We start from the raw sequence: 15,602 nt of genomic DNA, 5'->3' as shown, positions 1-15,602 counted from the left end.
TTAGAATGTGTCTTCAATTTCAGTTTCCACACGTTCATTGTTAAAATGGTACTTTTAGAACATGGAGCCATGGAAATGGTCGACAGGCTTATCAGGGAAAATGGAAAGTAAGCAGGAATATTAGAAAGTGGGTGAGCACAGCAGGTGTTTCAGAGGGAGATAAACTTTCAGGGACTGAAACAGGAATATTTGAGGAACCCCAATATTAAGGGTATAGTGCCTCTGAACAACATGTAAGGGGAATCATATCTTTGTTTGGCTCTTTAGCAATGAGGCAAAGAAAATCCGAGGCTTGGCCTGCCTGGAGCCTGAGGTTCATGAGTGACTATTACGGATCAAAGTTAAATCTCCCTTTGAGAATACAGTTAAAGGAAAAATAGGGGAAAAGTTTAAAAATATTCTTGTACCTGCTTCCACAGCAATTCACATCTCCAGAGATTTGGGGAACAGTAAGGAAAACATCCCCTTTCAGTATTTCAAAGGTGCCCTGTCTTTAGTAACCATGTGAGCTGATATTCTTTCATCAAATCATAACAGTTGTGGTTCTCTCACTCACCTGGTGCTGCCTGACATCTTTTTGTCCTCTAGTCCCTTCGTATTTTACATCCATATATCTTTTCTTTGTTCCAATGGAAGATGATTTCAAATTTTGAATCTAGAACTTCTTCACAGGAGGAAGGAAATGTGCAAGTGCCAACACAAAGCCATCCTGGTATTCTGTACCCCATTCTCTGGATTCTAGGGGAACTATTGTGACCCTTGAAAGGAACTCAGTACTGTGTTCCCAGAGAAGGGAGGAGGCAAGGCAGGAACACAACCTGGGTTTACAAAAATAATTTCCTCATAGGACAGTGGAAACAAACTCCCAGAGGAGTTTTCTGCACTGAAACTTCAGATATTGTTCCGGTCTGGTAGGAAGGGCAAGAGGGCAGAGGCATTCTTAGGGACTATGGAATAGCATCAATGATTTGAGAAGTTTAGAGGGGCTTAAGGTGGGGCTACTGAGATAAAAGTGAAGTGACTAAAATGATGAACTGCAAGAAGGGCAAGATTATAAGAAAGGAAAAGTAATGGAACTTGATAGAGGTTGTAAATTTTAGGAAGAGAATATTATTGAAGGGATGTATAATTCATATAAACAGAGGAAGATCCAGGAGACTGGCCAGAGGATTAGAGAGGACTGTTGAGGATAGTTTAAAAGTGATCCCAGCAGTTAGAAAGCACTTGCACGTTCACCCCGGTGCTCAGTATATACCTGGAGGAACTGCGTGTGGAGACACGAATGGACATTTGCACACTGGCGTTTATGGCGGCAGTGATCATGATTCACAGTGAATGGAGGTGGCCTAAGGGTACAATGACTGAGGAATAGAAGGGGTAACTGTGATGTATACATACAACTGCCACCATGAAGGAATGAAGTTGTGAGGCATGAAACTAGGTGTATGAATCTTAAAGACTGTATATGGAATGAAATGTCAGAAACAAAAAGACAAATATTACCATGCCTCACTCATATGGAATAACTACAATATAAAAACTTGGTGAACTAAACTCAAGAGTATAGGTTATCAAGTTAGGGCCTAAACTGTAATCTTTTACAGCACATATATATTCATGAGTTGTAACTGTTATTTCTAAATTCTGTGATGCTGAGCTGTTTGTATATAACCTGGTCATTCCCAGAAACTTCAGTCATTTATGTGACACCTGAGACTCAGAGTTAGAGCTCTGAAGCTATGAAAGTCAGCAGTACCCCATACGGGAACTGGTAAAAAGTTGAAAAAGGTTGAAAAAGGAATCAGACTTACACTAGAGATATGAATGAAGCTGATCTGGATAGGACTGGGGTAGATAAAAATACAGGGTAAAGGATGATATGTCCTTATTTTAAAACTTCAACTTCTGTGTGAGACCAAAGGGAGAGATGTTTAGCAGGTACAAAAAGCGTATTTTGGGTAGTGCATTACCTAATTAAACATGTATGGTCAGTTTAGTTAAGAACACCATAAGTACATGCAATTTTGAACCGGGCATGAAGATCTTGTTGGTTTGTCCAGGTTAGTGCCATGCCTCAAAATATCCTAAAGTAATGTCGGCAGTGAATAAAGAAGTACTTGCAAAGTCCCCTTGGGGGAATGGGAAAAAGGAGGAAATACTCAACTTTCCCATTTGGATAATTTCTGATATTCTCACAAGCAGTGGGGACAACCAAATCAATAAGCTGAGACCTTGATTTTGTGAAACTTATTTCTGCAAAGAATAGGCTAAGCCTACTTATAATTAAGCCTAAGAGTCACCCCTAGAGACTTCTTTTAGAGAACCTATTTTCTTGCTCAGATGTGGCTTCTCTCTCTAAGCCAATTTGGTAGGTGAACTCACAACATGACTCCCAGGGTTGTAAATCTCCCTGGCAACGAGGGACAGAACTCCCAGGATTCGACAGGACCTGGCATTATAGGATTGGAAAGCCTTCTTGACCAAAAGGGGAAAGAGAGAAATGAGACAAAATAAAATTTCAGTGGCTGAAAGATTACAAACAGAATCGAGAGGTTATCCTGGAAGTTATTCTTATGCATTATATAGATATGCCTTTTTAGTTTATGGTGTATTGGAGTGCCTGGAGGGAAGTATCTGAAACTGGTGAGCTGTGTTCCAGTAGCCTTGATTCTTGAAGACAATGTATAAAGACATATCTTGTGAGTGATGCTCCTTTTATCTGGGGTATGGACAGATGAGTAAAACAATATGGATAAAAAATAAATAAATAATAGGGGGATAAAGGATTGACATACTAGTGGTCAATGAGAGGGAGGGGTAAGGGGTATGGGATATGGGATATATGAGTTTTTTTCCTTTTATTTGTTTTTCTGGAGTGAAACAAATGTTCTAATGATGATGATGATGATGATAAATATGATGATATGATGATATTGTGAGCTACTGATTTTACACCATGTATGGACTGTATGTGTGTGAAGATTTGCCAATAAAATTTAAAAAAAAAATAGAATGGAGGTAGAAAAATGTGGGGTGACTCGCTGCAGGCCACTTGTCAATAGAAAACCTGGGTTTTCCATTATAACATAATGCCTGCCCTAAGCAAGGATTATAAGAAAGATAAATGAGGACATTTAAAAATAGATTAAGAAGTCACAATTTGCAATGGAAGAAGGTGGCCTAAGGGTACATCGACTGATGAAGGGAAGGGTGAACATGACATATACATACAGTGGAATATTGAGTGACTGCAAGAAGGAATGAAGTTGTGAGGCATGCAACAATGTAAATGAAACTTGAGGAACAGTATGTTGAGTGAAATAAGCCAGAAACGAAAAGATAAATATTGTAACACCTCGCTAATATGGACTAACTATAATGTGCAAACTCTGAGAATTAAATTTGAGAGCACAGGTTAAAAGAGGAAATCTTATTGTAAAGATTCCTAGATTGTAAGCTCTTACAGCTGTCACATCTATTCCTGAGTTGTAACTGTTGTTTCTAAATTCTGAGATGCTGGGTTCTTTGTGTATAACTTGGTTGTTCCCTGGAACTGCAGGTGTCTGTGTGACAACTGAGACTCAGAGCTAGAGTTCTACAGCTATGAAAGTCAGCACTACTCAATACAGAAACTTAAAAAAAAAAAAAAGTCAGAAAAAGAGATGAGATTTAAATTAGAGATATGAATAAAGGTGATCTGGTTAGGAATAAGATACATCAGAATACATAGTAAGCCCAGAACTACCCACCCCAAGTTCAAAGTTATCTTGATAAGTGAAACTAGATGTAATCAAAATGGGCTAGCCTGACATGCCTGCCTGACAAGCGCAGTAGCTTAGACTTTAACCTACAATTTACCTATACCTTATTATAATACTCTACCATTTTCTTACCTGTGACTAAGCAGGTAATCAATCTGCGCATCTGTACCCATTTTGTCTCTAACAAAACTAATGGAATCACTGCGGTTCGGGGAGAGGAATTTTGGGCCAATAGGCTATCTGCTCTCCTACTACGTGCCTAGTAACAAACTTTTTTCTCTTTGAAACGTGAGAGTCTCAGGAATTGGTTATTGAGTGTGTAGGACTAAAGAATCCATGGTCTTTGTTCAGCAACAATCCTAGCTGCCTTTAAAATAAAACAAGTCATAACCACATCACTTGGGCTCAGTCAACAACCTATGTATCTGTTATTTTCCTATCTACATTTGGTTTCTATTCTGAGAGTCTCATAGTGCTATAAAGTAGACACTACATTTCTTTACAATTGACTGACAATTTAGTGTTCGTTATGATATATCAAGGAGAACAAGTATCAAAAAAACTAGGCTAAAAATGCCAAGAGAGAAAATTAAAGGAAAAAAAATCCTCTATACTATATTTGGTAAAGGGTAGCGACACAAAAGGTGAATATCAAAAACAGTCTGCTAAGTGATCCCCTAGAAATTTTTGCCATACACCCAAGACTACCAAAGTACAAATTCCTTAGGAATTAAAAAATGCTGTCTAAGTAACTTTGTAATATGTCTCCATTAAGTGTAATAACTAAATGTCAATTTAAAAAGTATATAAGGGAGAAGTATGGGATTCTTGGTGGTATTGTTTCTCCTTTTTATTTCATTCTATTATTTTTTATTCTCCATTTTCCTTTTCCTCTTCTTTCTTTGTGGGAAAAATGGAAATATCCTCATACAGATTGTGGTGGTAAATGTACAACTATATGATGATACTGTGAACCACTGATTGTATACTTTGGATGATTATGTGATATGTGAATATATCTCAATAAAGTTGCATTAAAAAAAGCAACCATTGAAAACATAAAGAGAAAAACCACTGTCTATACACATAATGGAAATTAAAAAGCAGTAATCTTTGAATTGACCAGTTTGATAACCAAGGGAAATCCCACCAAACAAAGAAAAGCCATGTCCTTAAAATTGCTCCACAAAACACTGCTTTTTAGCTAAGTGTTTCAAAATACTAAATTCTATTTCAAAAGAATTTTAAAATTCTCTGGTCATATACTAAATCCCATGAGAAAGTCCTCCTTACCCACTGATACCAGATTCCTGTTATTCTCTAGTATGATACCCCCACAGAGCTGAATCCGAATACCATTGCTTCCTTGACACCATTCCTTCCTCTTCAAGTATACAGACACATATTTGAATGTCACTGACTCCTAAAATATCAAACATTTTGCTTCCTCTGACCCAGGATTTATTTTGCCCCTATGGACCTTGAAATAGGTTAGGGAAGGAGATATATTACTGAGGTTCAAGTTCAGGGGTGAGGAACTCATAGAAGATATATTGCATATGAATAAGGAAGAAAGGTTGATCACTGTTCTAAAACCACCATGTTTTATTTTTGTCAGGAGTTCTCCAACGTTCTCCTGATTCCCTGAAATCCAGAAATTCATAGCAGGATTCCAAGAGCCTCAAGTCTGGTCAGAAAAGACCAGCTGCTTTAGGGAATTTGAGCATCTCTGCCCATCTGGAAAATAAAAACTTTCCTGTGTTTCCCAAAATTTAAAGGATTCTTGCTCCATCTTTCCAGCCCTGAAGAATTTCTGCTTTCTCTTCTGGTCTGAATCTATGCTATCTGAACCATCAGGCACCCTGTGGGCCCACACATCTGACTAGTTAAAAAGCTGCAAAGGAATCAACTCACTCATCTTTCAAACTCAAACCTAGAGGTTCAGGCTAAATTAAAAAACCCCATGTTTCCAAATTATAAACTGCAGAGAAAGGTGGCTGAAGAGAAAACAAAACAAAAACAAAAAATAAATAGAAATGAAGGGAGAGCAACAGGTATTTCCTACAAAACCCAGCATTATAGGCTTAGCCCTCAGTTATGGAGATTTAGGATCAAGTAGGACCTGGCTTGAAACTTCGAAGACAAAAGACATATTCACTCAGGAAACTGATGTGACATTTTTAGGAAAAGCCAATGAAATAGCAATTCACCTGAGATCTGGATGTATTCATTCCTGTAAGACTATTTCCTCCTTCTCTGTGCTCCCACCTCAGGAAAGGGCAGAGTCCTGAAAAGGCAAGGTTGGAGGAAAAAAAGGATATGTTACCTGGAACACTGTCACACACATCCTCAGTATAAGCCTTATTCTCCTAGGATAGCAAGAGACCAAACAGGAGCCAAGAAAAGCCCCTCTCCTTCCCAGTAACACAAAACGGTACTGCTCTGAAGACCAGATCCTTGTTCTAAAAGTAAAGATCCCTGATTCTGAGTCACACATCTGTCCCCAGTGTTCCGGAAGATCTCAAACAGGACTTTTTAAAAAAATTTTTATTTAATTTTTTTAAATACCAAAAAACAAACAAACGCAAACATTCCTATTTTGATCATTCCATTCTATATACATAATCAGTAATTCACAATATCATCACATAGTTGCATATCATCATCATGATCATTTCTTGAAACATTTGCATCTATTCAGAAAAAGAAAGAAAATGAAAGCGGAAAAAAAATTTATATATACCATACCCCTTACCCCTCCCTTTCATTGATCACTAGCATTTCAAACTAAATTTATTTTAACATTTGTTCCCCCTATTATTTATTTTTATTCCATATGTTCTACTCGTCTGTTGACAAGGTAGATAAAAGGAGCATCAGACACAAGGTTTTCACAATCACACAGTCATGTTGTGAAAGCTATATCATTATGCAATCATCATGGGAACATGGCTACTGGAACACAGCTCTACATTTTCAGGCAGTTTCCTCCAGCCTCTCCATTACATCTTGACTAACAAGGTGATATCTACTTAATGCGTAAGAATAACCTCCAGGATCACCTCTCAACTCTGTTTGGAATCTCTCAGCCATTGACACTTTGTCTCAATTCACTCTTCCCCCTTTTGGTCGAGAAGGTTTTCTCAATCCCTTGATGCTGAGTCTCAGCTCATTCCAGGATTTCTGTCCCACGTTGCCAAGAAGCTCCACACCCTTGGGAGTCATGTCCCACGTAGACAGGGGAGGGTGGTGAGTTTGCTTGTTGTGTTGGCTGGAGAGAGAGGCCACATCTGAGCAACAAAAGAGGTTCTCTTGGGGGTGACTCTTAAGCCTAATTTTAAGTAGGCTTGACCTATCCTTTGTGGAGTTAAGCTTCATATGAACAAACCCCAAGACTGGGGGCTCAGCCTACAGCTTTGGTCGTCCACACTGCTTGTGAGAATATCAAGAATTCAACTTGGGGAAGTTGAATTTTCCCCCATTCTCACCATTCTTTGCAAATACTGTTTTATTCACTGTCAAATCACTCTGGGATTTATCGGGGCATCACTCTGGACAAACCAACAAAATCTCATGTCCTACTCAAGGTTCCATGTACTTCTGGTGTTCAATTAAGCTGTCTACATAAGTTATATTAGGAAATCCACTAGTCAAAATATAAATTTTGTACCAAATAAACATTTTTTGCTTTAGTCTCACACATAAGCTAAAATTTTAAAATATTAATTACCATCTATTTTCAGCACCCTGCAGTAATGACATTCCTTTGTCAAACAGGAAATTTAACCAAGGCCCTGATGCTTTCCTCCTATGATAGCAGAAAATATTCTTATTTCCTTGTCTCTCATTGTGAGAGGAGCATCCTAGCAGAAAGACAGGAGACCAGCTCTACAACTATTAGCTGTGAGACATTATGGAAATCTCTTCATACCTTACTTTTTCTTAAGTAAAATTAGGATACCTCCTACTCTATTTTGCACAGAAAAAGTGGAAGACTTTTCTGCAGAAAGAAAAAAGTAGAAAAAGCAAAACCATTAAACATGGACAAATGCAAGGTATTTCTGCAAAGGCAGAGCCCAAACCTCCAGATGTTAATTTCTAGCTGAACCTTTGGAGGGAAGCCCCCTGGAAATTAAAAAAAAAAAACAAAAAGAGCAGTTGCTCTGTAAGAGATCCAATATACTCTCTAAAACATAAATCATTCCTGTGTACAACCTTTGATTTCCTGCATATAGCTAACCCTGACTTGTATCTCAGACTTTTATATGTATCACCATGCCACCAGCTCAATTTGTAAGTGAGAAATGGAGAAAAAAGGTCCATTCCCCAAAAGAGAGAATTAAGGTCAAGAGGGACAAAGAATGACTTAAGACTGCAGAAAGAAGACTAGGGTAGAAAGTTGCTTCTAGGAGGTAGGCAGAGATCCACTTTAATCCTAACAACTAAACTGCTAAGTCTTCATATACTAAATAATGACCTGTTCACATTCATTTATTCCCTCTACTTTGTTAACTACGGACATAGCCAGTCTATTATTTCAAATACAAATCCCTTTCAGTTCTCAAGTGGAATTCCCTCATTTTACAGAGGGGAAAATGTTGAAAGACTAGAGGTAACCTGCCTAAGGGGATCCAGACAGCAAATGGCAGAATCAGTGCTACTGAGCTCTATCCTTCCAATTTTGTCTCACTCCTGCTCAAAAAAATTCCCAAGAAGCTGTCAAAGAAGTCTTCTTTAAGGAATTTTAGAGTATTTGTTGCTGTGAGAGCTGAAATGGAAGAAAAGGACTCTTGAGCTATGGTTTATGTGCTTTATAAAATCTCAAGTTATTCTATTCAGCTCCATTTCAACCTAGTACCACCAAAGTTCATGTCCAAATAATTATCATAACCCATTTCCTAGCTTAGTCTTTTCTTGTTTTAATTTATTCAACATAAAATTACATATATTCTAATGAGATCAATCTTCTGGCAGTTTATCTGTCATCCGGTTTCTATCACTACTCTAAGGATAAATTCAAACTCCTGGCATTCAAATTCCTCTACAATCTGAACCCAATCTATCTTCCCTATTGTTTCCAATGTTCCCATACTCCAGCCAAAGTGGTCTTTTTACTTTTTCCCGAATATAACCCTACTCCAATGATTTAGGAAGACCTAATCCAGTTTAGATTAGGTCACTCTGTTACACTATTCTTTGACTCTGTACTTTTCTTGTATAGCATTTATCTTAATTGTAATTACATAATTAATATGAATGTAATGTTTGTATCCTCCCCTCTAGATACTAAGTTCCCTGAAGAGGAGACCGTATTTTATTGTGTTTGTATAATGACAGTGTCTGGTACATAGCAGGTATTCAATACATATTTGAAAAATAAATGGCTTTGCTGACATTCTAGAATATACTTTCCCCATCTTTGCCCACCTGGTGCCTGCAAATCTGAGGGCTAAGGGAAGCTACACTGAGAGATAGAGCATCCATTCTTGTTCTGTATTCTCTTCATTTCCCTAAGTTTCTGTATTCATGACTAAAGAATTTAAGATGGTATACAGTATCTTCCTGCTACTTCAGAGTTAACCTTCTACAGAACCACATAACATGTATATTAAAACTAACTTTTAATTGATAGATCAACATGACAGATCCAGATATTACTACTCAAGGAATAGCATCCCCTAATTTCAAGCTGAGAAAATTGTTCCCCAGTTGCTTATCCAAGAGTCCTGAGAGAAAATATATCAGTCCTCACCATAAGAAAAATGGATCCATTCCTTCCACCAGTAAAATGTGGAAGATCTTCACCTCTTTCCTCAAACATTGGGGCAAATCCTTCACCATGGCTACAGTTACCTCACTGTTCTCTGGATGCTGTGCTTCACCTCAAGCCCTGATCTCCCTGGATGAGGTCGCCAGGAACTACTCTAACAGCTCCAGTATCTATATCTTGGTGTGAATCTGTCTGTAGCCTTTGATGGGAGAGCTTGTGAGTTGGTTCAGGGCTTTGCCAGCATAGCAGCTTCTGGGTATCTAAACCACCTGAAATTCCTGTGAAAGGTCTCTATGTGGGGTACTCCTCCTAAGATAGAATTCTCCTTCATAACAGCATCCTTAAGCATCAGCCTGCATTGCTCTAATTGTACCTCTGGGCCCTGTGGGTTTCATGGAATGGCCATCATCCAACTCATAAGCTGTTATTTCTTTAGCTATCTGTCTATCAAGAACTCAAATCTCTATCTCTTCAGCAGGAAGCCAGTGCTCTGAAGGACCCAACAAACTTTGTTAACAAAGCTGTACACCAGGGTCCTGAAAGGTAGGATGAAACAAAAGATGAGTATAATATGGAAGACAGGTCCTGTCTCAACCTCTAAACTTAGAATGACTCCACACCCCTGGGCTACTACATTTTCTCCCCATTTTCCAAAACCGAAGCTCAGGTTATGTTTCATACATAAAGTGAAGGTCTTGGGGTGGTCTGACTGTGGCTCAGTGGCAGAATTCTCGCTTGCCATGCTGGATACCCGGGTTGGTTTCCCGGTGCCTACCCATGCAAAAATAATAAAAAGGTCTCCAAGAAATGACTTAATTTTGTTAGGTATGATGGCAGCAGTATGGTTATGTAAGATCTAGTACATGGTTTTTAGAAATCCATAATGAAATAAGTGAGGATGAAATGACATGATGTCCTGTTGAATCTGGGCAATGGGCATATAGAAGTTCATGGTTCTATGCTAATTTTACATATGTTTTAAATTGTCATACATTTTATGTAAATGTTATCATTTATGAATTTAAATATTTTCTGAGAGAATGAGCTCAAATGGATTTGACTGGCTTTTTGATTTTTGAGAGAAAAATTAAAACCCAAAAAACCATAAAATTATGATCCTGGTGATCTCGAGATACCCTACAAACCCTTTACTTAAATTTTATCATCCTAGAATTATCTGTCCTTTCCATGTCCTTCATTTCCTTTCATAGCCAATTTTTAAAATATATCATGTGCTGGGAGAGAAAAGGCAGAATGTGGTATGGAATGAAAGAAATGGTTTTCATGGGATGTAATAGCTAACTTTATTATCAGCTGCTGCCTCCATATCCCAAAACTTTACATAAAGTTCCTGCAGAATAACCCTTTGCCTTAATTCTAATGTCTTTCTTCTTTTCATTTTTTCACTTTTTAAAACTTTTTATTTTGAAACAATTTCGAATTTACAGGACAGTTGCAAAAACAATCAAGTCTCACAGAAATAACTCCAACATACCCTACTTCTCCAGATACCCAGGTCCATCAATTTTAAAATTTATCACCTTTGCCGTATCATACTTTATACCTATCTGACTGTCTGTCCATCTGTCACCTATCTGTCTGTTAGTCTACGTCTCTCCCTCCCTCCCTCCCTACCTACTTACCTATCTATATTTTTCATACCGGAGAACAGGTTATACATATCGCACTCCTTGAATATATACTTCCACATACATTTCCTATGAACAAGGATATTCACTTACACAATCACCTTAAGTGCAGTTATCAAGTTCAAGAAATTTAAAATTGATGTAAAACTTACATTCTATATTCTGATGTTTCCCTATGTCCCAATAATGTCCTTTTGAGCCTTTTCTCCTCCATTTTTAGATCCCATTCAGTGTTATGTATTGCATTTAATTGTTATTATCTCTTTATTTTTTCTTTCTCTTTATTTTTTAGTTATGGAAACATATACACAACACACATTCCCATCCCATCCCCTCCCAAACATGCTATTCCACGAGATTAATCACATTCACAATACTGCAATATCCTCACCACAACCCATTACTACAAGTTCCCTATACCCAAATTAAACCCTACCTTCATTTTGCATTAATGCCCCATTGCCCTGCTCCCCAATCCTGGTAACCTGTTGTCTACTTTCTGCCTCTATGAGTTTACATAGTTTCTGATACTTTCTTTGTGACTACCATGAGGCTTAAATTTAACCTCCTAAATCTATAACAATCTCTTTTGCTTTTATACAAGATAGCAACTTCAATAGCATATATAAACTATGTTCCTATATTCCTTCACCCCCCACCTTCAAGTAGTTTTTCTCACAAATTACATATTTATACATTATGAGTACAAAAGCATTGATTTATCATTACATTTTTATGCATTTGCCTTTTATATCCTATAGGAAGTAAAAAGTGGAATTACAAATAAAAATACAATAGTACTGGTATTTATATTTACTCATGTCATTATCTTTACTGGAAATTTTTATTTCTTCATGTAGCTTCAGTCAGTTATCTAGTGCCCTTTTATTTAAACTCCCTTTAGCATTTCTTGTCGGGCCAGTATAGTGGTGATGAAACTTCTGTTTATCTAAGAACGTCATAATTCCTAAAATCATTTATTGAAAGCAGTTTTGCTATATGCAGAATTCTTGATTGGAAATTTTTTGCTTTCAGCAAATTATAACTTCCCACTGCCCTCTTGCCTCCACGGTTTCTGATATCGGCACTCAACCTTATTTAGGCTCCCTTATATGTAACATATTGCTTCTCTCTTGTGGCTTTCAGAATTTTCTCTTTAACTTTGGCATTCAGTAGTTGGAATATAACACAGCACAATGTAGGTCTATTTGGGTTTATACTATTTGGAGTTCACTGAGTATCTCTGATGTGTATATTCATGCCTTCAGTTAAATTTAAGAAGTTTTAAGCCATTGCTTCTGGGACTCGCATGATGAATATATTGGTATGCTTGATGGTGTCCCACAGGTTCCTCAGGCTCTGTTCACTTTTCTCCATTCTTTCCTTTTTCTACTCCCTGGACTGGATGATTTCAATTGTCTTATCTTCAAGTTCCCTGGTTCTTTCCTCTACCAACTCCAATCTGCTACTGAACCCCTCTATGGAATTTTTAATTTTCGTTACCGTGGTTCAGCTCTGTTTGGTTTCTTTTCATAATTTCCATCTCTCTGTTGCTATTCTCTTTTTGTTCACCCATTTTCCTGATTTCTTTTAGTTCTATGTCCATGTTTTCCTTTAGTTCTTTGACCATATTTACTACCATTATTTAAAATTCATTGTAACGCCCCAGTCAGATCCTTTTCACTGATAGATTCTAATGCTTTAATCTAGTCCTTTCTCTTGACTTCACTTCCTGTTTCCTTATATATTTTATAATTTTTTGATGAAACATAGACATATTAATATTTTAGTTTGTTTTTGCTGGAATTTAGACTCTGAGATATCTGTTCCTTAAACCTTTATCTAGTTAGTGTTATGGCAAAACTTTCCTTCACTGCCAGGTGCTAACAAGAAACAGAAGAGGATGAGGAGGAGCAGGAGGAGGAGGAGGAGGAGGAGGAGCAGGAGGAGGAGGAGGAGGAGGAGCAGGAAGAGGAGGAGGAGGAGGAGGAGCAGGAGGAGGAGGAGGAGGAGGAGGAGGAAAAAGAAAACACCCATTCCCATTCTTTACAGATTGACTGTGGGAGTGTTCTCCTTCGGGGCTTATCCATATAATGAGTTTGAAGAATAGCTCCAAGCCAAGATGTAAAGAACTTGGTGATCTTTTCTGCACATACCTCTTTTCTTGGGCATGCACAAGTGGCCTTAGGAATGCTGCTACTGACATAGATACAAATGTCCCCACTTCTGTGGGAAACAGTTTCCTCAGGGTCCTGGGCACTGCACTATATGTCCCTCAGTCAATAATCCCTTGCCCCAGCCAGCATGACTTGACTACTCTTCCACAGTGCTCTGTAGAAAAGTTCAGTAAGTCATCCTCTACACACAGAGCAAGTTCTGGGCAGCAAGTCCCTCAGGCCACCAAGAAGCAGATTGGGCCAAACATACATGCTCCCAGTTTGGGTTACTCTGCTCCCTTTGGAATAGGCACCAGGAGTATGATGGAGCTGGATGGGGAGAGGAGAGGCCAGCCAGGTCCTTTTCTTAATTGGGTTCTCATCCCATTACTGCATCCTTTTATGAGGCTTTTTGTGTGTGTGTGGCATGGGCAGACACTGGGAATCAAACCCAGGTCTCCCGCATGGCAGGTGAGAATCCTGCCAGTGAGCCACCATCGCACCACCCATTTATGAGGCTTTTACAAAGATACTTCTGTTGTTTTACAAAGATACTTCAGTTGCTGTTGGTTCAAAGTTTCTGAGGGTAGGGGGTGGGATGGAGGACGGATGGAGTCCTGTGCTGCTTGAAGCTATTATGTACCCCAGAAAAGCCAAGTCCTTTAATCCTCATTCAATTTTGCTGGGTGGGATCTTTCTGATTGTTTCCATGGAGATGTGGCCCACCCAATTGTGGGTGGTAACTTTTGATTAAATGGCTTCCATGAAGATGCATCTCCACCCATTCAAGGTGGGGTTGCTTACTGGAGTCCTTTAAGAGGGAATCATTTTGGAAAAAAGCATTAGAGCCACCAGAACCAAAAGAGCCAATGGAATGGACAGGCCCTGGGGAAGCCTGTTGAAGAAGCCTAGAGAGAAAGCTGGCAGATGTCACCATGTGCCTTTCCAGCTGAAAGCAAAACCCTGAATGTCAAAGGTCTTCTTGAGCCATGGTATCTTTTCCTGGATGCCTTAATTTAGACATTTTTATAGACTTGCCTTAATTTGGACATTTTCTTGGCCTTAGAACTGTAAACTTGCACTTTAATAAATTCCCCTTTTTAAAGGCCATTCTGTTTCTGGTATATTGCATTCTGGCAATATACAACAAGTCCTGAAGCATCTCACTCTGCTCTGTTATACTGATCAGGGTCTATAGTCTTCATATTCTTAATATTTGTTTTAATGCTTTTTCATACAGCAATATGAAGGTCTGATACAGAATTTAATTTATTTGATACTTAGTTTTAGTGAAAGATGTGCTTTGCTGGATATATTTACTAAATCAACACACTCATTTTTCAAACCCATTTTTGTACAAAGGTTTGTGTTGAAATTTTGCTAATGAATTTCTATTCTTCCTATTCTTGGAGAGAATTGTTTTTGTGAATCAATGAGTTGCATTTTAATATTTTTAACAAATAGGTTTGGACTCCACAAAAAATTATCATTTAGAAAGTCAAAATTTTTTGTCTTCAAATTGCAGAGATTTTGTAGGTGACACACTTTCATGATTTTTGGCAACAAAACTCACATCATATGTTTCCAAATTTTTTTCCCAAATAATTACTTTTTCAGCCTTTCTTAAAATGTCACCTTTACCTAAAAGAAATTGTATATTTATTTATTTATTTATTTTTATATTTATTTTTAAGAAAATCTTCTAAATAAGATACTACCTTCAGCCACTTTTCAATACAGAAGTCAGCAAATCTGAAGCATTGGTTCTTTTGTAAAATAAAACTCATCTGCTATTCCCACAACTCTTATGCTACTAGTCATTTCTTCTTTCTCAAGAAAAGGTTGTGTGCTATTCTAGATTTCACTTTATAGCCAGACCCAGTTGCATCCACACATTAAATCATGTTCACATACCTTCTCAGGTGAGGTAAAGTAAAACTTGAATCCACATGTGCTGGCTCCTACTTCTGAACTATCTTGAATAGAAAGTTAGTAAGCTATTGCTCTAAAAAGAGAGAGAAAGAAAAAGAAGGAAGAACAAAAGAGAAGTGGATCCAGTCGTAGACTGCATCCTATCCAGGCTGCAGCTGTCTGCCTGCCTTGGTTTCCCTCCCAAACTGTGACCTTGGTGGGGCAATCACCAGTGCAGGTCCTTAAGCTTGGAACCCTTGGGGACCACGCTTCTTAGGAGCAGATACCATGCCCTCCTGGCTCTTCAGCCCAGTTTTCTTACGAGTGCCTCCAGGATGTTGGGCTGGCTGCTGGC

The 15,602-nt window shown here is 38.2% G+C and overlaps 1 protein-coding gene across 3 annotated transcripts in view; it reads right to left on the bottom strand.

The window, feature by feature from the left end:
• ZNF391 (zinc finger protein 391) overlaps window positions 1–15,602 on the bottom strand; it is a 75,989-nt gene that overhangs the window by 46,346 nt on the left and 14,041 nt on the right. For all 3 annotated transcript variants that reach the window (XR_013168808.1, XR_013168810.1, XR_013168809.1), the window contains exon 4: window positions 5,972–6,048. The gene's annotated coding sequence lies outside the window, so the exon portion shown is untranslated. The remainder of the gene's footprint in view (window positions 1–5,971; window positions 6,049–15,602) is intronic.

Source organism: Tamandua tetradactyla, chromosome 25, assembly GCF_023851605.1.
Source record: "Tamandua tetradactyla isolate mTamTet1 chromosome 25, mTamTet1.pri, whole genome shotgun sequence".
Taxonomy (NCBI): Eukaryota; Metazoa; Chordata; class Mammalia; order Pilosa; family Myrmecophagidae; genus Tamandua; species Tamandua tetradactyla.
The sequence above is the reverse complement of the archived record's forward strand: the minus strand, read 5'-3'. Positions and strand labels throughout refer to the sequence as shown.